General features: G+C 48.1%; 1 long non-coding RNA gene across 1 annotated transcript in view; it reads right to left on the reverse strand.

Annotated features, from left to right (window-relative positions):
- Nucleotides 1–17,335, reverse strand: part of LOC125933031 (uncharacterized) — a 37,502-nt gene extending 20,167 nt beyond the window's left edge. Inside the window, exons 1-2 of the long non-coding RNA XR_007460842.1 lie at nt 17,073–17,335; nt 16,112–16,204 (exon numbers count right to left, since the gene is read on the reverse strand). This is a non-coding gene — a long non-coding RNA (uncharacterized LOC125933031). The remainder of the gene's footprint in view (nt 1–16,111; nt 16,205–17,072) is intronic.
- Between the last annotated feature and the right edge of the window lie 53 nt (nt 17,336–17,388).

Below are 17,388 nucleotides of genomic sequence, written 5' to 3' on the forward strand. Positions count from 1 at the left end.
TCCTCGTGCCTGCTCGACAGTATCCTGAGACCTGGGGGTCCAACTGTGCACCTGCCCATCACACCCCCTAGGTTAGCTATAATTTTTTTGAGCATGTGGATAGTAAGGGCAGATGGGGATGTTGAGGATAGAACCCTTGTCTACTGCCGACAGGAATGTTAAGACAGTGCAGCCGCTGCAGACAACAGTCTGAGGATTCCTCCAAAAGCTAGACACAGAATCACCCTCTGCCACAGCAATTCTGCTCCAGCGTCTATACCCAAAGGAACTGAAACAGGTGCTCAAACACAAACTTGTACACGAACGAGCACTAATCACCAGAGCCAAAAGGTGGAAACACTCCAGATGCCCACGAGCAGATGAACGGATAAATAAAACATATTCCTACAATGGAATATTATTTGGGCATAAAAAAGAAATAAAGTGCTAATGGAGGCAGCAACAACATGGGTGAACCCTGGTAAAGTGCTAAGTGAAAGAAGCCAGTCACGGAAGGCCACACATTGTATGACTCCATTTATACGAAACGTCTAGAATACGCAAACGCATAGGGATGCTTGGGTGGCTCAATCGGTTGAGCCTCTGACTTCAGCTCAGGTCATGATCTCCGGGTCTGTGAGTTTGAGCCCCGTGTCGGGCTCTGTGCTGACAGCTCCGAGCCTGGAGCCTGCTTCGGATGCCGTGTCTCCCTCTCTCTCTGCCCCTCACCCCCCTCAAAACTAAATAAAACATTAAAAAAGTTGTTAGAATTGGGGCGCCTGGGTGGCTCGGTCAGTTAAGCATCCGACTTCAGCTCAGGTCACGATCTCACAGTTCGTGGGTTTGAGCCCCACATCGGGCTCTGTGCTGACAGCTCGGAGCCTGGAGCCTGCTTCGGATTCTGTGTCTCCCCATCTCTCAGCCCCTCCCCTGCTCATGCTCTGTCTCTCTCTGTCTCTGCATGATAAATAAACGTTAAAAAATTAAAAAAAAAAAAAAAAAAAACCAGATCCCTACCAGCCAGAGTTATGGTTTAAGGAGAGCAACAAAAGAGAAGCTAGCAATGATGACCTATGTGATGAAGGCATCAGAGGGGGAAGGTCAGATACTATGGCCACAGAAAAGGGGTTTTGGAACGTGGATGAGGAGAGGGTGCCAATATGGAAGACTTCCTGGAGGCAGTGATATCTCAACTGGGAAAGGACATGTTGGCATTAGCCAGACCTGGACTTGGGGATACAGGGTGGAGGTGTGAGAGGCCTGTGGGCATAGAGGGCGGGGAGATCCCAGCAGGTGCAGAGGCCCAGAGGCACAAGAGTCTTGGCATCTTTGAGGGGGTTGGAAGGGCAGAGGGTGAGGTGGGGAATGGTGAGGAATGAGTCTGGGGAACAGAGGCCAGGCAGAGCACAGCTCTCAGGGCGTAAATGCCCTCTAGAAGGGATTATACCCGTCCACGTTTGGCCATCCTGTCCCCGTCAACCTCGAAGCAGAGAACGGGGGGGGGGGGGGGGGGGGGGGGGGGGGGGGGGGGGGATCCCGCTGACTCCATCTTCAGCAAGAGCCCAGAAGAAAGGTGTGCAGAAACCCAGAGAACATTCTGATCTTCCCAGTACCTCTGTAGCCCCCATCGACACCCGCCCACCTCCTGTCCCCATGCCTGGGCCCTTGTCTGAGGGGACAGAAGGCAGGAACAGGAGTAGTGGAGCCCTCTCCAAGGAGCAAATTACAATGACATTCAAACCTTGGTTGACGCTGACTCTCCTATGACACCATCTCTGCTTTAAAAATTTTTTTTTTAACGTTTATTTATTTTTGGGACAGAGAGAGACAGAGCATGAACGGGGGAGGGTCAGAGAGAGAGGGAGACACAGAATCGGAAACAGGCTCCAGGCTCTGAGCCATCAGCCCAGAGCCTGATGCGGGGCTCGAACTCACGGACCGCGAGATCGTGACCTGAGCTGAAGTCGGACGCTTAACCGACTGAGCCACCCAGGCGCCCCACCATCTCTGCTTTAGAGAGAAGGAAACTGAGGCTCGGGGATGTTACACGGTTTTCTCAGAGTGGATGGTGCGGGGACAAACCCAAACAGCCTGATCTCAGTCCTGTGCCTAACTCCACAGCCAGTGGGCAAGGGGGACGGGAGACAAGACAGACTCAGAAGTCTGGACAGTGTCTGGGACCGAGCCGGCACCTGGGACTTCCTGTGTGTTCTTCCTAAGGGCTTCTGCTCTGTGCTCAGTCCACCCCTGTTATCACCACCCCAGACTCACAGAGCAGATGGCAGAGACCCTCCCCTTTGATCCCACCCCTCCAGAAATCATCCAGAACCAGTCAAAATTCCAACTTCCCCTGTGCCACCTGCCGGCTGCCTCACCCGGCCAACGTTCAGCGTCTGGCAGGGCCCAGCCCACGGCGGTCATCTCCCCTCCTCTCCCTCAAGCTCCCGCCAAGCTGGCCCACCCCCATGCCTGCTGGCAGGCCTGTCTCTCCACGCACTTGTCAAGGGAGTGCACCCTCCCCCCACCCCCAGAGTCCCAGGGCGCTGGAGTGAAGGACCTTGCTTCTGGGATCAGGCAGGAATTTTCCAGGTCCCCCATGATTTCCTGCTGCTCTGGGCACAATCTGGTTAGTTAAAAGCAGCCAAACTACTCCGCTTTGCAAGAATCTGCTGCTGTTGGGATCCCTGAGACAACGCATTATGCATCACTGTTCCCGGGCATCATACCGGATGGCCTCAAAATGTTAACAGTTTCTGAAGGTCATGGAGAACCTCCCTCTCTCCTGCCTGAGGCAACGCCTGACCTCCTCTGCCTCCCCACAGACAGACACTCTGGGCTCAGCCCGGATACGTTATCTTTATAAGACAGGAGATTGTTGTGAATCTGCAGAGGTGTGAATGGAGTTAAAATAATGAGAGCTGCCATCATGCCATAATTATTTAATTAGAGAAACTGAAAGTTAAGAACCTTTATCTAACACTTGAAAACAAGAACCAGAAATCCACCCCCAAGTATCAGGCAACTCAGATCCCCACGCTCGTGGGAGAGGCTCCAGCTGCCCTGACCACCCCGTGCTTCTGGAACAAAGCACCTCTGTCCCCTTGCACACGCCGTTCTTTCCTCCAATTCTCCACCTCCACCTGCCGCCGGATCCGGCTGGGAAAATTCCATTCAATTACCAAGGGCCAGCCCAAACGGCCTCTCCTCTAGGAAGCCTACTTGGGTTTCCCCTAGCGGAACTGGTGGTTCCCTCCCCTGAGCTGCCTCAGGACCATGAACACGTCCTGTTACCACGTTTCCTGAGCTTTCTTATTGCCAGCTACCTCTCTGTCTCCCCATGAAAGTAAGCCCTTTTTGGGATGAGCACCGGGTGTTGTATGGAAACCGATATGACAATAAATTTCATATTAAAAAAAATTAAATTAAAGGAAGGAAGGAAGGAAGGAAGGAAGAGAAAGAAAGCCCTTTTGCAGCAGAGACCTGTTCATCTTTCACTTCTCCTGTGCCCGGGCACAGCCTAGGAGAAGGTCCCATGCATGACTCTTGGGGCGAACAAAGCCAGGTCTCCTGAAGAAGAGAGCAAAGATCTTCCAGCTCCTAAGGAAGCAATTTTGGAGCCAAACACTGAGCCCAGCTGTGTAATTCTAGTTCAAAGCTCTGGCTTGACTGTCCTAGGCAGAATGGCCAGACTTGCTGGGGAAGGCTGAGGAGTGCCACGGGACTAGCTAAGCAGGGGCAAAGCAGGTTCCCGTCTGTAAGGAGCTTCCGTTCCCTTGGACATCAGGCAGGAAAACATGCATTAGAATTTCCGTAAGGGAAAAAGCGGCCACGTGCGCCAGGTCCCACGTAAGATACAAGGATAGAGAAGTAACAGCCACGCCCTTACCCAGACGTTATCATCAAAGCCGGATTACAAGAATTACATGACCCCCAGAACCAAACTTTTCAAGCGACAAACTTGGGCACTGCGTGAAGGTAAGACTGTTTTTTTTTTTTTTTTTTTTTCACACTTTAAATGAATTTTTAAAATTCTATTCACCAGCGGTGGGAACTTGACTTCAGATCACGCAGGGTAAGCCCAGCCCACGAAGGCTCCTCCTTCTCCCTGCTTTGTAGGGTGGGCTCTAAATTGGGGGAGGGGAGCTTATCTTGTGTCCAGCAGAGAAGTAGGGAGAGATCCCTGGTGCCACGTGTCTGGCTGTGAGGGTAGGGCTGTGGGCGAGGATTAAACAAGGGAATGACACAATGGATCTGCGCGCTTTGGAAAATGGCTTTGGCTGCCGTGCGATGACTCGATGGGAACATGGGACAGGGGAAGCGTTCGGGAATAAGAAAAGCAGCTTACAGACCATTGCAGAAGTCTTGGCAAAAGATAAAAATAACCTTACGGGGGAGAGAATGAGAAAGAGTCCAAAGGGGAATGCATTCTGAAGTTAAAGCTGACAGGAAATGCTGATGGGTCAGGTCAGGATTCGGCGGTAAAAGGAAAATCAAGAAAGACTCCAAATGATCAACAGGTCTATGAAAAGGTGCTCAGATCACTAACCATCAGGGGAAATGCAAATCACAACCACCTGTTAGAATAATTCTCCTCAAAAAGACCAGAGATGGGGCACCCGGGTGGCTCAGTGGGTTAAACATCTGACTTCGGCTCAGGTATGATCTCACAGCTCGTGAGTTCGAGCCCCACGTCGGGCTCTGTGCTGACGGCTTGGAGCCTGGAGCCCGCTTTGGATTCTGTCTCCGTCTCTCTCTGCCCCTCCCCGCCTCATGCTCTGTCTCTCCCAAAAATAAACATTAAAAAAAAATTAAAAATCACTAAAAACAGGGCGCCTGGATGGTTCAATTGGTTAAGCGGCTGACATCGGTTCAGGTCATGATCTCGCAGTCTGTGAGTTCGAGCCCCGCGTCGGGCTCTGTGCTGACAGCTCGGAGCCTGGAGCCTGCTTTGGATTCTGTGTCTCCCTCTCTCTCTCTGTCCGTCCCCCGCTCATGCTCTGTCCCTGTCTCTCAAAAATAAATAAACATTTAAAAAATTAAAAAAAAAAAAAAAAAGACCAGAGATGAGAAGCGTTGGCAAGGATGTAGAGAGAAAGGGAGCCCTAATGGGAATGTAAACTGGCTCAGCCACTTGAGAGAAACGTACAGAGGCCCCCAGAAAATTAAAAAATAGAGCTGCCATATAATCCAACAATTCCACTTCTCGGTATATGTTTAAAGGGAGTGAAAACAAGGTACTGAAAAGCGACCTGCACTCCCATGTTCCCTGCAGCATTCGTCACAATAGCCAAGATACGGAAACAACCTAAGCACCTGACAATGGATGAACAGATAAAGAAGAGTGAGACACACACACGGGCACACGAACTGTGGAATATTATTCAGCCACGAGAAAGAACAAAATCCTGCGATTGCAACATGGATGAAACATGAGGGCATTACGCAGGTAAAATAAGCCGGACAAAGAACGACAAAGGATGCATGTTATCACGTCTACGGGGAATCACAAAAACAGTAGAAACAGTGGTCACCAGGGGCTGGGAAGAGGGGGAGGTGGGAGAATCTGTCTAAGGATACAACTTGCAACTAGAAGATGAATTGGCTTGAGATTTAATGTACAACATAGTGATTAGAGTCAACACTGCACTACGATATACTTCCAAGTTGCTAAGAGACCCGATCTCAAGTGTGCCCATCACAAAAAAGAAGTGACGATTATGTGACGTGACAGAGGTATTAGCTACTGATACAGGAGGAATCATACCGTAATACATAAGTGTATCAAATCGACGGGTTGTACACCTTAAACTTACACAATGTTACACGTTAATTATATCTTTAAAAAAGGGGGGGGGGGGGCGCCTGGGCAGCTTAGTCGATTAAGTGTCCTGTCCGACTTCGGCTCAGATCGTGATCTCACGGTTCGTGGCTTCGAGCCCCGCGTCGGGCTCCGTGCTGACAGCTCGGAGCCGGGAGCCTGCTTCAGATTCTGTGTCTCCCTCTCTCTCTGCCCCTCCCCTGCTCACGCTCTGTCTCTGTCTCTCAAAAATAAATAAATGTAAAAAAAAAAATTAAAAACAACTGAATGACTCCACCATGCATTTGATCTGAGCAAAAGGAAGACGAATCATACCATCTTCCGATATTTAAATAAAATGCACGAAAAGCACTTAGCACAGCGGCTGCCATATAAGCAATGAACATGCTATTACCGTTGTTCGTCATAACTATCATTCATGCTTTATTTTTTGAGAGAGTGTGTGCATACACACATGTGCGAGCAGGGGAGGGGCACAAGGGGAAGAGGAGGGGGAGGGAGGGAGGAGGAGTGGGGGGAGAGTGAATCCCAAGCAGACTGCACGCCCAGCATGGAGCCTGACACGGGGTTTTTACCTCACGACCGTGAGATCGTGACCTGAGCCGAAATCAAGAGTCAGACTTGACTGTGGCTTCACCGACGGAGCCACCCAGGCACCCCTACTTTTATTACAACCAAACAGGGAGCTTATGACAGGCTCTTGGGCAGCCTATGACAGGGCTGCTGGGCTCTGTAGTCCTGTACCCACACCCCCCAGCCCTGCCCTGGCCCACTGGGGCCGCTGACCTCACTCCCCAGCTGCTTGGCCGACCCATTTTGCTGTCCACAGCAGGGCATCTTTGTCACCTGAATCCACCGGCGGCAGGAAGTCGGGCTCCATGGCCACACCTGGAGGCCATCACCTACTGGCATCCCTCACACTAGCCCGCCCTGGTTGCCCATGAGCTTGGCTGCAGCCCAGGTGTGCCTGAGCGAGGCGTTAACTGTCTCAGCTCAGAGTGCTCCCTCCCGGTTCCACGTTAGAGTCGCCTGGAGAACTTTTAGAACGCACTGATGCCTGGGCCATTTCTGGGATGAGTTAAATCGGACTCTCTGGGGAACGGGACCTACTCACCCACGCTGCAGCTCGTGAGCCTTCTGGGTTGAGACGCACCCAGACGGGACTGTATCTCTGCCTTTGAGACGCCGGGGTTATCGCTTCTCCGCCTTTTGGCTAAGATCAAGTGAGACGCCGGGGTTCTAAGCATCCCCTGAAAATGAGGCAGAATTCCCACCAGGGAAACAGAGTGCTTCCGGAGGGTCCCGAAGTGGACCTGCCCATTCAACTCAGCACTGGCAGTGGTAGTGTGAGCGATGAGAACAAAAGCCAAGCGGCTGAATTTTAGGTGACTCTTTTTTAGCACGGTCAGCTAAACTACAAAGATGCTGGAGAGAACACAAAAGTTGAAAGACATCAAGCCCTCATCAGGGCCATCCAGACGAATCCTCAGCAGACGATGGCACTCGGTGAGCGTTAGTGACCACGTCCACACACCCTCGTAGACACGCAAGAACTTGTGGCAGATGTTTTAGAAGTTTCCAGGTCATGGGGCTTAGAGGTCCCTGTTTACAAGGACCTTGTCCCTTTTACCTTTCTAGAGGTCCCTAGAAAGCAGGAGCCATGGGCTTCCCGGGGACGCCTACACCAAGCACATGCCAGGCTTGCTGAATGGAGGGAGGAAGCCCTTGCCCCCCACTCCTCTGACTCTCTACCAAGTGATTACGATTTCCACAGTTGTGACAACTCAGCTGGGCGCCTGTTATTCTTCTGAGGGACATCTACTAAGAAATGACTGGTGTTCAGGGGCACAAACCTGGGGGGCTCAGTCGGTTAAGCATCCAACTTCAGCTCAGGTCATGATCTCGCAGTTCGTGAGTTCGAGCCCCGCGTCCCGCTCTTTGCTGACAGCTCGGAGCCTGGAGCCTGCTTCGGATTCTGTGTCTCCCTCGCTCTCTGCCCCTCCCTCGCTCACATTCTGTCTCTCTGTCTCTCAAAAATAAATAAATGCTTAAAAATTTTTTTAAAGAATAATTGGTGTCCTAGATGAGCTCTACAGGTAAGAGAATATGGTCCAATGAACTCACAGGGAGATTTTCGGAACCTGGCGAGCTGGTGCACACCTGGGGAACCTCTTCAGGCTTATTCTTCACCTATGAAGTCAAGGGCTTCTTTCTTCTGCGGAATGCAGGCGAGGCCTCTTCCAGAGAGAAAGGGAGAAACTTTCTCTTTATGAAAAGTCTTTCCACATGCTTCTCACAAGCCATCGGGGCAGTTAAAAATGATGTCACCCAACCACCCGTCAATTCAAAGTCTCAGCAGCAGGAAGGGGTCACCCATGTGCACCCAGCAGGGGTAAGGTGCCAGCAGGGGTAAGGTGCTTGGGACAGAAGTCAGGGCTCCCTCAATGCCACAGGCATTTTAAAAAATCATTCATGGAACACCTGGGTGGCTCAGTTGGTTGAGCATCTGACTCTTGATTTTGGCTCAGGTCATGATCCCAGGGTGGTGGGATCAAGTCCCACACCGGGCTCCACACTGAGCGTGGAGCCTGCTTAAGATTCTCTCTCTCTCTCTCTCTCTCTCTCTCTGTCTCTGTCTCTGTCTCTGTCTCTCTCCCTCTGTCCCTCACCCCACTGGCACACACACACCCTCTCTCTCTCAAAAATAAAATAAAAAATAAAATACAGTAAAATAAAAGATTCACAAAATGTTTCTGAAAGAAATGTCGTCTGCCCTCTCCTTGTCCATGTCCTTCCATCCTTGCTTTTTGCTTTAGCCTCTAGTTCTATTCCGCTTTTCCAACAGTGAAATACTTGGCCCCAATATCCACTGAACTATCTAATTTTCTTGTTTTTCTTTACAGCTCCTGCACTGGGTTGAACAGAATCCCCCTTCCCCCCCCCATTCATGTCCTTCCTGGAACCTCAGAATGCAAGCTTCTTTGGAAATAGGGCTGTTGCAGATACAATTAGTTAAGGTAGGATCATACTGGAGTAAGTTGGACCCTTAATCCGATAGGACTGATGTCCTTACAAGAAGAGAAGAGTCACAGACACAAACACACAGAAGGCCGCCATGGAAAGAGGGAGGTAGAGACTGGAATGATGTATCTACAAGCCAACGAAACCCAAGGGTGTCCAGCAACCACCGGAAGCTGGGAGGAGCAAGGAAAGATCCTTCCTTTGAGCATTTGGAGAGTGCATGGCCCTCCTGTCACCTTGATTTCAGACTTCTGACCCTAGAAACGTGAGAGAATAAATTTCTGTTGTCTTAACCCACGCTGATTGTGGCAATTGGTCGTGGCGGCCTAGGAAACTAATATCAAATGGCTGAACGAATGACAAGGTCTGATTCATTCATTCATTCATTCATTCATTCATTCATTCAATCACAGTCCCTACCTAAGAAGCTCACAAGCCTGAGGGTGAAACAGGCATTTAGGAAATAAATACACACTGGGAAATCTAGTTAATTCCTATCGTAATGAGCACAAGAAAAAAAAAAGCACAAGGTTTCGCACAACTACGAACAGGGACACCTGAGGTATTTGCTGACTTCTGCGTTAAGTATCAGGCATCGAGTAGCTCCCCCGCTCCTTTGAGGCTATCCAAACCCAAGCATGTGCTTGCTTCCTTTAGGGCCATTTCTGAAGCATGAGTGAATGGCAGAGTAGCAAAAAGCAGACATTCTAAACTTTCTGTGTCTTAGACTGCAGCATTCACTCTATAGAAAAACCGAGAATTCCCACAATGAGGCTACTGGCACTAAAACCGCAGCCACCCACTACATCTGGAAGTAGGGGAAACGATGACATTATAGAGGGAAACTCCCCCTGGAAGTCTCCTTGCCCCGCTCCCCCCCTCCCCAGACATAAGCGCGGCTAACAACTGCTGGGTATCTCTCTACTTGGCACTTGGAAACCTCAATCTCTACATATGGAAATACACAGAATTCTCTCTTACATAAACACTGTATCGTTTGCCTACAAGGTGCCTTTTCTTTTCCTCTTCACAATATGCCTGCGAGACCTTCCCCCATCGGTAGATATGGGATAAGACCCAAGGAGCAACCTCACGGTCACGGGTGGTGCATATCTTAATTCTGAAAGACCATGGCAACGTGACCTCCAAAAATCCCAAAGGACAGAGGTAACAAAACAGCGCTGGACTCTGGCAAGCCACTCAAACTTCCCGTGCCTCAGTGTGCTGACCTGTTGAAGGGTACTTAGTAAGCCATCCCCTGCCCACCTCTGAGGATGCTGGTGAGAATCAACTCAGACCGAGTGAGGGGCCACACTGCAAACCACAGGGCAGGGAGCCCAAGGCCGGGGATTAACGCAACAAGGGACTTCAAAGGAAGCAGAGCCAAGAGCTGCAGCCCGCTTCCTCCACTGCCCGCCTTTGAAAGTCACGGGGCCATTTGTCACTGGTATTGTTAAATGAACACCAACCCATCCTCCTCGACTGCAGAAAGCAGGAGAGAGATCGTAGGCTCAGCCAGGCATACAAATTACAGGGCTTCCTTAATATATTCAGAGCATGTACACTTGGCATTAATTTAAAATCATTCATTGCTCTTCTTATCAGGGTAAAGGACATTGGTGCACGTTAGTGTTATCTTGAAGTTAATTGGAGGCTTTAAATATCTAAGTGTTTGATAGCTTGTAGGCTGGAAGGATGAAACACAGAGAACCACAGATTGTATTTATTTATCTGCAGGTGAGATACAGGACACTTTCCCCTCTTGAAAGAACACTGACTTTTTTAAATGTCGTTTTAAAAATTCATTTTCAGGCTATTGATTCGTTCAGCATGAAGATGCTCGATCCAAGAGGAAAAGAGATAATTTCTGAATAGCTTCTCATTCCACAGAATATTTGGGTTGGAACACTCAGTGATCTACACAAGTGGGCAAGGATGTACATTTGTAACACGAGCTGTTGGCATCTGAGAACCCAGCCCCGGGACTTCTGTCCCTTCGGCAGAGCATCACCCACCACAGCATCACCGTCATGAAAACAGAGGTACCAGGGAGCCGCTCCTTCTGTTAGAAGGCATATCTTCCGCTGTTTCCCAGGATGAGTGGTGATTTGAACAAAACACTCGCCACTTCCCAGTCAGGTACCCTGTGCACGATTCATTCATTCATTCCTTCCTTCACTCACCCACGAAGTCTACAACCAACAGCTGACAGCACAGCCTGGTGGATAAAATCTCCCCACCCAGGTTCAATCCCAGCTCTGCTCCTCACCAGTTGCTTGACCTTGGGCAAGCCTCTCCTCCACTCACAGCAAAATAGGGATTTCTAAAAAGCACCTTCTTCACACACGCTTTGAAGACTAATACGATGTACCGAAGCACTGAGCACCCAGTCAGGCACCTGGAAGTGTCCCATGCACCCTGGGCACTGCTGTTAATACTCTGAGCTGAGTGCGAGGTCGAGCAAGGCACCGGGGGTGGGGGCTCCAAGAGGAAGAACAAAACTGCACCTACAGCCTGAGGCCCGGGTAACTGCTGAAATGTGAGAAAGCCGTGACATCCCTCAGAGGAGTTTCAGAATGTAGACTAGGAGGCGGGCGGCACTGGGAGACCCCAACAGCCAAGGCTGCACCGCGTGCAGAGAAGTAACACCAGCCGCTGAGACCCTGGAGGACACATCCCTGAGGTTTCCCGGGAACAGAAATTAAGTTTAGAGGAACTGGAACCAGGGATCCACGGAAGGGAATATGTGGTTTTGAAACGTGAACGGGCACCGTGCGGGACACTTTCACAGATGCTGCCCCATTCCACAGAAAGATCAGTTGGGACCAGAGTGGGTAGCACCATAAAGACCCAGCAAGGCATGAGGGCGAGATTGGGTTAGAAGTGGGACCGCTAATGGCTTTTGAGCAAAGCAGGGCAGTGATGTAATCAGAGCTGGGCTCCAGGAAGGGTAATCTGGCAGCAGTGTGAATAACAGGTGAGAAAGCAAAAATGGGGAAGCAGGGAGACCAGGTGGGGTCTCACAGGTCGCTCACGGCTACGTGATGAGAATGGGGCTGGTTACATAAATCACAATCTGATGCTCCTCTGTCTGTGGGACCATTTCCAGCAGCCCTCACACATGCTATCTAGGTCTCCATGGATGGGGGTGGGAAGAGACCCATTTGGCTCAAAGGAAAAAAAAAAAAAAAAAACGTTAGAGCAATTAGACAACAAACAGATAGAAAAATATAAAAAATGCACTTTTGATGGGGCAACCTAACATCAATGAATCAGTTTCAGGAAAACATCGTCACCTGTCCTAATGCTGCTACGATTCGAACTTCATCTGTACTCTGCCTGGACATCGTCAGTGTCTAGAAACGAAACAGTAGGTGCTCAAAGATCCCATGCAATGGTTATGTTCAAGCGAGAGCTAACACAAGCTTGAACCCAGGAAAGGCATGGAGAGGGCAGAACGGTGTGATATCTAAAGATAGCAGCAGCACCAGCAGTATGTGGGCAGGCACGAGAGGCTTTGGGGACAGAGAAACAGGGATGTGGTCATGTTTCAGCAGACATGTCTGTGCGCTGACTTCATGCCCGTTCACCACACCGGTGCCTGGGGACAAGGAGATGAACAGTGGATGGTGCAACCAGACCCTAAGGTTGTCAGCATCATGAGCGGAAACATAGAGCCCTGGAAGAGACCTGAGCTTGGAAAGGAAAACAAGGAGCCCCCTCATGAAGCACCACATTTGTAAAGAGGGTCCAAGCCACATACCTGGGAAGGCAGCCAGAGCTCAGAGTTGGACTCTATGTGTTTGAAGCCCTTACTCACCAGGCAGGACTCACTGCTTACACTTAGCATTGACAAAGCGACCGCCATATTGAATCCCAATTTAGGGTACAAGACTATTAACCTGGAAATGCCTATCTTCTCAGCCCAGTAATGGAGCATGAGAAATGGACGGAATTAGACCTGGACAGTGACGTCTTTCTTCTCGGGAAATCAAACTTGTCCTGGGTCCCTGATGATACCCTATTACACACACCATTATCTACACATTCAATCTAAGAGACATTTCTCTTCTATTTTAAGGAATCATGAGAACTCATTATGGAAAAGAAAGAAAAAAGATCAGGCACACTTCATTATGTGTTCTCCCTCAATTAGGTAAGGATCTCAGGGGATTAATATTCAGAAAGATGTAGGTCTTTCTTCTGACCTAGATTTTTCTCAATACTAGGCAGGAGATAGCAAGATAAAATCAATGATACACAATAAACAACCACATGCATTACTGCATTTTCAAGTTTCCCCAAGACAATTGTTTTAGCCATAGTAACTTGATCAAAATAAAGAACTTCCCTGTACTGGTTTTTAATGATTTTCTTCCTAGACATGTGATGGGTAGGATAGAAACAGTCTCAAGATTGGTATAACCAGCTTGCTTCTGAAACTAGCAAGTCATCTGATCCCTATTACTCATTCTCTCATCTGCAAAAATGGTTAGAATGATAATCACTTCCCATGCTGTCATGGAGGTTAATAATGTACTCTACAAAATCATTATGACATATTCCAGCAAGAGCAATTATTACTTGTATTCATGTGTTAAGTAAAAGAGTTTTAGTTGTATAAATGTATTATTAAAAATAATTGTCTTAAGCTTGTTGTAACTACTAATTACACACATTTTCCTGAAATTCCTGCTAAACAACCTGCTTATTAAAAAAAAATCCAACATGCAAATCATATTTATTTTCCTAAATGGCCTTAGCCAATCATTATTACCACTGCTCCCCAAATTTTGTAAGTGCCTCCATCCATCGTGGGAACATCCCTGATATGAAGCTCACATTTACCACATGCCTGGTCAATTTTTAAGTATTTTATATTCTTTGGTGGGAAAGAATACATAAATAAAATGGAAAAGCAAGAACCTATCCAGCAAAAGCACAGACGTCTACTCATGAACAAAGTCTCCCTGGGTTAAGCTGAAGCTGGTCTAAGAACTCGGATTCTAAGGAAGTGGGTTTTCTTTCATCCTGAGCAAAGGGTTTCCATGCATCCAATTTTGTCTTAAAGCAGAGCAGCCCAACGTAGACAAAGCAGACAACAAAGCCGAGTGAAGACGTTTGGGACAGTATCATCTCATCAGTACTCAGGGCCAGAAGGACGATGGCCTGAGGATGGGAGGACTTTGGTTTTTTTCCACCACATAACTCCCACGCACTTTTCTGGAGGAACGAGCTTTGTGCCCCGAGGATACCTGCCTCTTTTTCTCCGCCTTAACTCCTCCTACACTTCCTTCCTTCCATCTTGTACTACCCTTCCTGCTTCCAAAATTTATCCTCCAAAATGCCAGTGTTTCAGAGAAGAATTAAGGGTTGGTAGGGAAGGGGGGTGGGGGTGGGGGTAGAATTTTGAGTTGTTCCCATCATTCTGACATTTTTATTCATTGTTGTGGATATCTTCAGATTTTATCCATTTTCCCACTGAAGTCCCAGCTTCTGAGTTTCTCTTCTCAAAAGGTTGCCATGCATTTGCATTCAAATTATCTACACCTTAGCAAAATGTTCATCTTTTATAGTGACCCTCTTGTCCTTGGCCTTCATACTAAATGCAGGTGAGGATTAAAATTCACCTCTTTCCGCCACTGCTTTCTTTAATGAGAAAAACAAAATTGGGTTTGAAGTAGATTAAACAACTCGTTCGATGTCATTCGAGGTGAAGCTGAAACATGAGGCATTCACTAGAAACAAATACGTGTTTTTCACCATTTAAATGTCCTCAGGGTTTTGAATCATTTAGCCTTTGGTGACACGCTGCCCCTGTGACTCCGTCCATCAGACTGGATGCTGAATACTCCAAACTTGCTATTATCTCTTGTCTCATTCCCACCATCTATAGCACCATGTGGGGCCTTTGGAAATATCCACAGATTCCTAAACTTTAACGTACTTGAGAATCATCTGGGAGGTTTGCTACAAGATGCACACTCCCCGGTTCTCCCCCAGAAAAGGCCTGGGGGCAGGAGGTAGCCACCAGAATCTATTTATTTAACGAGTTCTGTATGTAATGCTGATATGGATGGCCCACAGAAAATACTTAGGAAAATACTGAGTAATGGAGGGAGGCATTTTCTAGTTAGGGGTTCTCTTCACCCACCCTGCATGATCAGTGCCTTAGAAACATTTCATGGGGCCTCTGGGTGGCTCAGTCAATTGAGCATCTGACTCTTGATATCAGCTCAGGTCATGATCCCAGGGTCATGGGATCGAGCCCTGCATCAGGCTCCATGCTGAGTGTGGAGCCTGCTTAAGCTTCTCTCTCTCTCTCTCTCTCTCTCTCTCTCTCTCTCTCTGCCCCTCTCCCTCACTCGCTCTCTATTAAAAAAAAAGTATTTTGGGGGGGCGCTTGGGCAGCTCAGTCGGTTGAGTGTCTGACTTCAGCTCAGGTCATGATCTCACACTCCGTGAGTTTGAGCCCCGCATAGGGCTCTGTGCTGACTGCTCAGAGCCTGGAGCCTGTTTCAGATTCTGTGTCTCCCCCTCTCTCTGCCCCTCCCCTGCTCATGCTCTGTCTCAAAAGTAAATAAAAACATTTTAAAAAAAGTTCAAGTATTTTTTTCAAAAGAAACGTTTCATACTTATGATCGATTTATAAAGAAAACAAACCCAACACAAAGAGAACTCAAGAGCATCAGCTCTTTCCAGGTTTTGAACATTGCTATTATCTTCCTTGCCCCATACTTCATTACACAGGACTTGACGTATTAGATTAATATCATACACATCTATTTATTTCATCCCCATACAAATTCCTTATCAGCACTTCAGAACAGAAGTGAACTAATTTTAGTAAATCACTCACTGTGTGGCTAAACCATAATGTTTGCCTCCCAGTCTGGCTTGAGAACATATGAAGGAGAGTGACAATTAGCAGGTCCAAAGCACATCCAAGGTGAAGCTGAATTTAGGCACCAGTCACATCTACAACTCTGGGGAGGGAGGGGGTCATGGCTCAAAAGTGGGGAAATTTCGGCTTGGAAAATTCCCCAAGCAGATGTGATCAGCCACTGTCTCAAATATTAAATCAGCAATATAATTTATAATTGTAGAAAAGTGTATTTGAAGTATATTGAGTTTGACAAATCCTTTGGTTGTGCTTTGTCATTTGTTAGTATTTCCCGAGCATGTTAATGTAATACATTTCTGTTGGGGGCCCAGAGAAACTTGTGCTCAAATCTTTGCTTTGTCGGTGACTCACTGTTGGGACGCCCAAGGCTGTGGGTTCCCATCACTAACCTTTAGATGTCTTCCCCATAGTGGTTCTTGTTCTTGACACGTTTTTTAAATGAAACTGATGTCCATGTGGAGTGGTTGGTTGCAATACAGTTACTAAAAGAAGAGCATGCAGTTTTGAAAAGCCCATCAAAGTTGCCTCTAGTCTGAAACTTTCTTGGTGTTGTTGACAGAGGATTTAAGAGGAAAAATTAACCAACCAGCTCCTAAGCTGCTACCTCTCAAGATGGAGATTCACACACACTGAACTGGCTTCTGCTACAGCTGCTTTTTTGTGCACTCTGTCTTTCTCGCCGTCTTAACCAAAAGGAATCCCTACTGCTCTCTTTGAATGTCAGGACCACCTTGATCTAGGGCCCCATGAGTTCTTGTTCCTCTTGCGAGAATGACAATCATCCTTTAAACAACACACCAGAAGATCAAAGATCTATGTAGCACTCCACTAAAACCAGAGTGTCGACTCCTGGGGGCATGAAATACACTTTTCATAATTCCTACTGACAACATTCCAACTAGACGATTTCGTCCTTGTCATCCTGGTGGATTTGCTGTAGGAGAAGCTCCTGAAAGCAGAACGGATGGGCCACCTGCCATCTGCTCAGTGGAGACAACCCCCATTAAGGGTATTGGGCTTGAATGCATTTGCCTGCAAGATGAGTCTCTCAAAGTGGGATTTCACTAAATCAGCATTAATCCCACTTATGTAATCCGCTACCGGGGCTTTCTGGAAACAGCGTGATTTAGCAAGCTGTTCTGGGATACGGAATGGGACCCCTGTGTGGGGGGGAACTACTGGTGTCAGCCTCAGCAGTGGCACCTAAGAACCTGTCCCTAATGAACCTTCCACACACTTACTCCTGGGCAGGTTGACAGCTGAGCAGGGTATAGAGGAGATTCACTCGACTACAAGGCACATACTCAAAGCCTACAAGGCACAGAAGTAAAATAAATGAAGAAAGCTGACCTGTTTGGGGCAATAGCAAACTCAGAAGGACAACTCTTATCCAAAAGGATGCCCAGCTATGGAGCTTCATCCAAAGCTCCCAGGCACGGTGACAGCCCTGAGCTGGTATTTCGAAAGAAGCCAGATGTCCGTGTTTTAGGTGAAAGCCACTGCATTTTTCTTAATCAACTTAATGCATGCCTATAGTTGGAAAATCAAAGACTTAAAAACTACAGAGGCAATGAAAAGATTAGTTCCCAGGGGAGAGGAGTGGGAGTTGAACAGGCAGAGCCCAGCGGATTGGCAGGGCAGGGAAGCTACTCTCTATGACATCATA

The sequence above is a fragment of the Panthera uncia genome, chromosome D2, assembly GCF_023721935.1.
Source record: "Panthera uncia isolate 11264 chromosome D2, Puncia_PCG_1.0, whole genome shotgun sequence".
Taxonomy (NCBI): domain Eukaryota; kingdom Metazoa; phylum Chordata; class Mammalia; order Carnivora; family Felidae; genus Panthera; species Panthera uncia.